This window comes from Cololabis saira, chromosome 19 (genome assembly GCF_033807715.1).
Source record: "Cololabis saira isolate AMF1-May2022 chromosome 19, fColSai1.1, whole genome shotgun sequence".
In the NCBI taxonomy this organism is placed as follows: domain Eukaryota; kingdom Metazoa; phylum Chordata; class Actinopteri; order Beloniformes; family Belonidae; genus Cololabis; species Cololabis saira.
Genome location: NC_084605.1, coordinates 27,218,717 through 27,226,783, shown reverse-complemented (window position 1 = coordinate 27,226,783; position 8,067 = coordinate 27,218,717).

Below are 8,067 nucleotides of genomic sequence, written 5' to 3'. Positions count from 1 at the left end.
ACAGGCAGTGTTCAGTCGTAGTAAAAGGTATCCCTTTCCTGCTAAAAAACAGGTCTGAGAGGGCAAATGCGTCATCTGAATCACCACAGGAATCTTGAATCTCCAGGGAAGATTGTAAGGTGAGATGCTGATCTTTGTGGGTTATTGTGCTTCTGGGGGGAAGCCCTTTTCTAACAGCGTTGACAGATGTGCCACAGTTTGGTACTGAGCTGCTCGAGTTGTGTAGGGCCGCAGACGCAGGAGCTTCCACTTTGTAGCTGTGGTGTTCACTTGGTTTTGAGTATTGCAAACCAGCGAGAGGGCAGTGGTCATCTGCTGAACTGTTGGGGTCAAGTTCAAATTAAGGAGAGAGATGAGGTTTCCATTGAGGGACCAGTTTCTCCCCTGAGGACCAGAAACCCTCAGAGAAGATTTAAAAATAAAGGAGAAATAGACTTGAGGCACAATATTTATTTATTATTTATTGGATCCCCATTAGTCCGCATAAATATGAAGACTATTCTTCCTGGGGTCCACATTAAATCATACAATTAATCAACAATACAGCATTTGTACAAAGAATTACATAGATCAATTAACCTGAAAATATTAACATAAATTTCTCAGTGCATATGAACAAATACTAATAATAATAATATGAACATTGAAAAATTAACATGAATGGATTCCTTTAACGTAGTTTTCTAATAGACTATTGTAACAGAATATTATGTTGAAACACAGCTTCTCTCAGTTTACTTTTGAAACTAGCCATTCCTGTAAATATAAATAAATAAAAGGATAAGGAAATTCAGGAGAAAAAAGTTGATTCTGCCAGTAATTTTTGTATTATTCTGAATTAGAGAAGATTATTGCATACAAGTATACTGAAGGTTACAAAAAACTTCCCTGATAATAGTTAACTAATATTATCGCAGAGCTTGTTTTTTCTTGTAGGCTCTGGGGCCACAACTTCTTTGTCTGCAGATCATCAGATGACAAATGTCCTGAACTAAGGTGTAACTAAAGCATTCGCTCATGAAGGTGTCCTGTCAGAACTTAGACTGCTCAAACTTGCATTAAATCAAATGTACTTTGTTATGTCTAAATGATTTTAACATTTCTGGTGTCCTCACATCCAGGTGTTGATTTGGCCCGGGGCTGTTGGGGGTTGATAAGCCGGTGCTGCGTCATGAGGCTCATCTACAGGAATAAATGTTTTTCATCATTTTTGATTCTGAATAATTAAAACAGAATTTTGCACAATGACACTCCTCTACGGTTCTTTTCCTGAGTGGGATACCAGATACTAAGAACTATGCCTTTCAGAGTTCTGATTACAACTCTCTTTTTATACAAATGTGTTTTTTATTTTCTTTTTTTTTCTGCAACGTTACTCATCAGTTTCAGTTTACAGTGAGGACAGGAAGATAATGGCAAGGTATGTGACGTTATTGAAAAGAGGTGCTTAAATGAGTATTGAATTTCTTGAGTGTTTTGGTGGGTTTAACTTTCCCACTTTGAAACGTAGCAGGATGCATCTCAACTGGCAGGTCAACATGACACTGGAGTTAGTTTCTGGTTCACTCTCACTGACCATTCTGCATTTTACAGCAATGTGGCCCTACACCAGGTCCAGCTCAAAAAGCACGATACTTAGACGGCTAAAACTTGGATTAAGTTAACTTTTATCTCTTAAAGAAGACCTGAAACACAGTTTGTGATTTTGTTTGCCCTTTATTCTATACAAGAATATGTAAAATTGGGCCATTTCAGTGCGCTATAACAGGGCCAAATATTACAAATATGATGAATATGAATATGAATATGAAACTAGAACTTTTAAAGCGACACTATGTAACTTTTCCACCTTAATATCATATTTCCAGAGTCATTGTGATGGTACATCAACTTCCAACAGGTTTAATGACACCTCTGTCATGGTCTGGGGGGGTCTGTATCGCCTTTACTGGCACTATGTAACTTTGAGGTGCATGGTAGGAACCCTTTCCTCACTAAAAAACTACAAATCTTTATGGCTTTGATATTGCTCACGCCTCGGAGCCTCTTCAACATAATATAGCAGTCAAAAAAAAAGAAAAGAGAAGTAAGAGGGATACAAAACATGTATTGTATGTTGTACTATTATACAAATTTATTGAAACACATGAGTCAAACATTTACCAAAGCAGCTGCCAAACACTCCTAAACAAGGTAGCCGGAGACGGTGGTTCTGCAGAACTGCGGCAGTAAATCCTTTCTAAAGAGTGCAGCTCCGACGAGGAGCTCCATTCTTCAGTAGGGATTTCATATGGACCCAAACCGTTAATAATCATTATTTTCTCCATATTCCGGTCCCTGGCTTCCTTGTTTAAGGTATCCCGGTAAATTCCAGTTCCTTTCCAGCAGTTTAACATCTTTTTTTTTTGCGTTCCGTCTGTTCACTTGGTGAAACAGAAAAGCGTCCCGTCTTCTCTCAAAACAAATGCATGCGACGGGACAGGAGTTTTCCGGCAGTACGTGCTGGTGCTCATGGGAAACGTAGTGTTCTTTCTGGTAAAGCACTACCGCTTTTGTCCAAAAGATGCCGCCAAACTCAGAAAAGCTGAAAGTTACGTTGTGCTGCTTTACCGTAATCAAAATATCCAGTCAACCTTTTATCATTTGTATAACCGTCATTGTTTTGTCAGTCATTTAATTTATGTTAAGGTAGCAGGCTGTTGATGGTGTTGAAGGAACTTTGTTAAATTTAAAAACAAAAAAAACTATTACAAATGTATAACAAATGTGTGTATGAAAAGTTGGTTATTCAGCTTTGGGTATTACATTTCCATGATCAAGAGGTTGTTGTTTACATTGTGGTCCCCACCCCAGTTGTAGTAGCCTTGTCCAACCATCAGGCTCTATGTATGTCATATTGTCATAGAGAACATAGAATCCCTTGGTTAAGTTCATCCATATACTTTCTGGTATATGCTCTTATAATTTAAAAAGTCTTAAAACAAGAGTTTTTGTCTGAACTTTCCATCTTTCTTAAGAGCCTGAGTTCTTCTCTTTGAAGTTTTGTCTTCGTGCAGTCAGTTTATAAACGGCTTCCCCTCCTGCACCATTGGAGCGCTCATAAAAGGCTGCTGGTATGTGTAGAAGTCCTCGAGGTAGTAAACAGACCGTTCATCCCAGCAGGATCAGCAGGATCAGCTGGATCAGCTGGACTGTGGATGAAGCACAGTGATTATGTGGGTTATTTTGACAACTTGGGATATGGAACATCTCTGATCCAGCCTTGTGCCACAGGTGAGCCAATTGGACGGCTTTCGTTATATTCAATTTAAGCTTTTTTCCAACAAAAAGGATTAAGGAAAGAGCTGAGATTACACAAAACATGTATTAACCTCTCATAAGAACATAATATCAAGCCTACTGAACTAGATGAAATCGTAGAAAATTATACCGGACTTGTAGTAGATTATATAATATTTTCACACACTGATAAATATATAGGGGGGAATGTGGAGATTTAATTGTCTCATATATGGATATTTTGATATGTGGCTTCTGAGGACTGAATTACCAACCTATTAGTAGGAGGACAACCTCATCTACCCGCTGCTCCACAACCACCTACTGCATGCAAAAAATTGATACATATAAAAAAACTTTTAAAAAAAAGTCTCTGAAGGCTTTTGTGACTTACAGTGTTAGGCCCTGTCCCAATACCCCCCCTACCCCTACTTTTCAGCCCTACCCCTAAATTTTGCGGGTTCCCGTGAGGGTAGTGGTGTCCCAATTCCTCTTTTCACGTATAGTGGTAGTGGGGAAAACGAGTGTAGTGGCTATGAATCTGTCCCTACGGATCGAGGGTTTTCCGATGCTCACTAGCTGAACTAGGGCCAGAAAAATAATGAAATCAATATTTTGAGTTAGTTTCTACATAAAAATGCATTTTGATTACATTTCTAGCGAGAAATATATTTTTTACTTTCATAATATTCACTCAGTGAATGTACATAATCATTCGTTTGCCCGTTGTTGCAAAGTCTTTTTCAAACCTCGCCAGAATAAAGGCTGATTTATGGTTCCGCGTTACACCAACGCAGAGCCTACGGCGTAGGTTACGCGGCGACGCGTGCCGTACGCCGTACCCTACGCCGTACCCTACGCCGTAGGCTCTGCGTCGATTTAACGCGGAACCATAAATCGGCTCCCGAGCCGGCAGGCAGGCAGAAATCCCAACATTTTCGGAGCAAATTTCTTAACAGGCGTAGCTACAACTGTTAGATTTCATCTATTAAACCAACATTTATCTTCCTAAATGATTTATTTCAGCCAGCGGTAATTCTCCACAGAGCTGCAGGTTTCTCCCCGGGACGACAGCGCAGGTTGACCTGGCGATCACGTCTGTACGTGAGCTGCTGCTGCGCCCCGGACGCCGAAAACATCAGATCAAATTTCTTAACAGGCGTTATTTGGATAAACTGAGCCCAGGTTGGGGATCTTAACGTTTACTTTTACGCCTGAAAAAATATTAAAACTTAATAAAGTGGCATATTAACAGCGCTACAGCTGAAATTAAAATAGTTTTTGACTCTCAGCTTCCTGATTTTAGGGGTGATGCTGAAAGTAGGAGTAGTGGGAGTATTGGGACAGGCCCCTGGGAAGATTTCAAGTGCCCTTAAATCTGTCCCTTCTTTTTTAGGGGTAGTGGTAGTGAGGGAGTGCTAGTGGTAGAAAGTAGGGCTAGTGGAAAAAAGTAGGGGGTGTATTGGGATTGGCCCTTAATATCGTGCATATATATGGAAATATATGGAAATAATAATGGAAACTTCAACTTATGCAGTGAAGCAGTCCTAAAGTTTGTGCATTCAAACAAATACGTACAGGAATGGACAGAAGGAGCACACACAGTACTCAGTAAAGGCCAACTGCCCCACAAAGATGCAGACCTGTAACAGTTCTGGTTTGAATCAAGTGTGTCAGTGAAGATCCTCACATTTGAGCCACTGTTACAAAATATCCCACAGCTGGCAACAATAGTTTGTAGTTTAAATATTGATGTGTTTTGGTTCTGATGCACTCAGAGAGAAGCAGAATAACAACGGAGAAGACTCAGAAGAAAGGAAAGAATATTGCAAACTTGAACCTCAGAAGATCAGTCGTTGGAGCGTCTGACCCTACCAACTTCACAGCAGGAACGGTCTAATTCAGGACAAACTAGTTTTTATGTGCTGCATGGACTTTGCTCTGACTCTGGCCCGTGCATGCCCTATAATCTCTCTCTCAGTAATGACCACTCTCATCAGGATCTGCATGCATGACTATGTGTGTCGCTTCTGCTGAGCAAACTGATTTGGAAAAAGGGTTAAAAGCTGCAGGTCAAGACGGCTTTGCAAGCTAATCAAACCCCATACTCTGATTCAATCAGGACCAGTTTAACCCCATTATAAAGAGTAGAGTCAGAGCATTCCTCACATTCTCCTCTTCTGAAGCTTGGAACTCAGCATTTGGCCACATGTTGTACTTCAGAGGTGCTGGCCAGATTTTGGAAATTACACAATACTCATGGTTTGTGGACAGTCTCTTCTCAGTCTCCCTGGTAATCAGAATTTCCAAAATAAGCGATTAGATGGGCTTTTTACTGCCACCTAAACCCCACAGACGTACATATGCACACAGTTAATCATTTAACTTAGTCTCTTAATATCCATTTCAGCTTCATCTGCCAGCTGGGCAGAAAATGATCAGGAGCCGCCTCAGCAAACCTACAAACACACAACCCGTGACTGATAAGTAGAAACACCAGGATTTTTCATTTTTATCTCTTTGACGACGTCAACCACAGAGATCAATGTTGATGACTGTTTACAGCTGTAGGTATATTTCATTCTGATTTCTGGATCTTCTTCTTCTTGTTTTCTGTTCTATGTTTCATGTTCTTTTTTAAATCAACACCATTATTTATAAAGAATGCCAAAACAGTGCTTATAAATGTGTTTACGTGTTTTCACCAAGAGTTAGAAGAAAGGTGAGTATTAAGTTACAGAGATGCTTAACCATCTTATTAAGCTATTTGAATAAAAAGAGGATATAGAATAAAAATTAAAGCAGCTCAAAGGAACGTTTGCAGTTTTTTCCTAAAGAGAGTCCTCCTATAGTTGTATATGTTGAGTTGCTTTTACAGTACTAAGATTTATTTATCCTTGCTCAGTCTCTCTCATTTTCTCTTCCATCATTACTTTCTTAAGTCTCATAAGTTTCCACATAGCATAACAGCTCAGCTGGAGTTCGTACGGTTCAGTTTGGGACAGTAAGTTCAAACCCAGCTTGTGTTTCCACTGCCAGGTGTGTTTGTGAGATGGTTGTTTTTACCTCTGCTATGCAACAGTGTGACATCATACCTGCGTAACACAGCGTCTCCAGTCAATAAAATCAAAGAAGAATGCAACTCTGTTAAGAAATGACTATAGTGGAGGATGTCTGGCACATTACATTGTCTCTTCTCTCCATGAAGAAGCTGGGCTTTGTTTGAGAAAAGTCTTCAAAATGGTATATCTTTATCATCTGAATGCAGGGATTCATTTTTTTAGCTCCACATTAAGTGCGGCGTATCACAGGTTTTTGGTAGGCTGACAAAATGGTACCAAAAAACAGTAAAGTGTGCTTATTTTTGTATGGTTCACAGCTTTTGATGATGGAAACCCAAATAATTGCATACCATGCTGCACAGAACTGTGTCTAAAGTTGCTTTTGTTAGTTTTTTGTTGTTGTTTTGATAGTTTTTCATGGTAGTTGAGCTAGACAACTCTGCCTAAAGGGAACACAATATTCCTTGAAATTAAACTGGAACTGATATTTTGACAAGAAAAAAACTCTTTTGCACTTAAAAAAAAGGATACACTAAAACAAATGACACAGCAAGTAAGGAAAAGAGGTTAAAAAAGTGTAAACCTTTTTTTGTGTGTGTAGGGAACAGGTGGAAGAAAACTTGGAGAGGTGGAGATATGCAGGTGGAGACAGGACAACATAGGCAGGCAGAAAGGTGAGTATGCAAGGAGTAGAGGCCAAGAAGGTATAGGAGTTTAAGGTGGGTGCAGCTGCTCAGGGCAATAGGCAGTGTGGTATAAAGGGATGAGGAAGGGTGGAGTGGGGGGAGAACAGAGTCTGGAGTTGTCTGTGGCATAAGCAGTGGTGGACAGTAACGGAGTAAATTTACTTGAGTACTGTACTTAAGTACATATCCAGAGGATTTGTACTTAAGTACATATCCAGAGGATTTGTACTTTACTTGAGTATTAGATTTCTTTGGTACTTATTACTCTTACTTGAATACATTTCCAAGACAAATATTTTTACTTTTACTCGAGTAAATTTCTAGGAAGGCTGAAAAGTACTCGTTACTTTCAGGTCTGCTCTTTTTTCTTCTTCCCTAAAATCCTATTAGACACAAGCTGTTTTTGTCAAAGGTGGAGACCTATCACAGTGCACGCTCTCCACTGGGATGTACGTAAAGCGGAAATACGTCAAGCTTCCTCAAAACGATACCGCCAAAGTAGCCTGCGTTTGTCAAAACAGAGCCGCAACAAGTCAAGACATAGCCGCAACAATGGCTACAACATTGAGTTATTGAAAACAGAGATGTAGTTTTTTGTAAAGCAGTGGTCTTTGAGGGGGATCCAGACTTAGTTGGATGGTGCAGGTTCGTTTGGTTTCAGTTCATGATTGTTAATAAACTCTCCATCATCTGCTGTCCTCTTATGATCCCATTCATTTGATTAGTTTTTGGTGTTTCTGCAGGTTTTATATAACATTGTGGTTCTAAAAGCAGCGCATCAGTGCAGCTGGTTTCAAAGAGTTAATTCTCAGAAACAAGAGGTAAAAGATCCTTAAATTAATTTAGAAAAAATATAGTAATTTACTGATGTGGAAAATCAGAAATTTACTCTTACTCTTACTCTTACTTTTACTTAAAGTAAATTTAAAAGCATTTACTTTTGGATACTTAAGTACCTTTAAAAGCAAGTACTTTTCTACTCTTACTCGAGTAATATTTTGACTGAGCTACTTTTACTTGTAACTGAGTAAATTTTGACC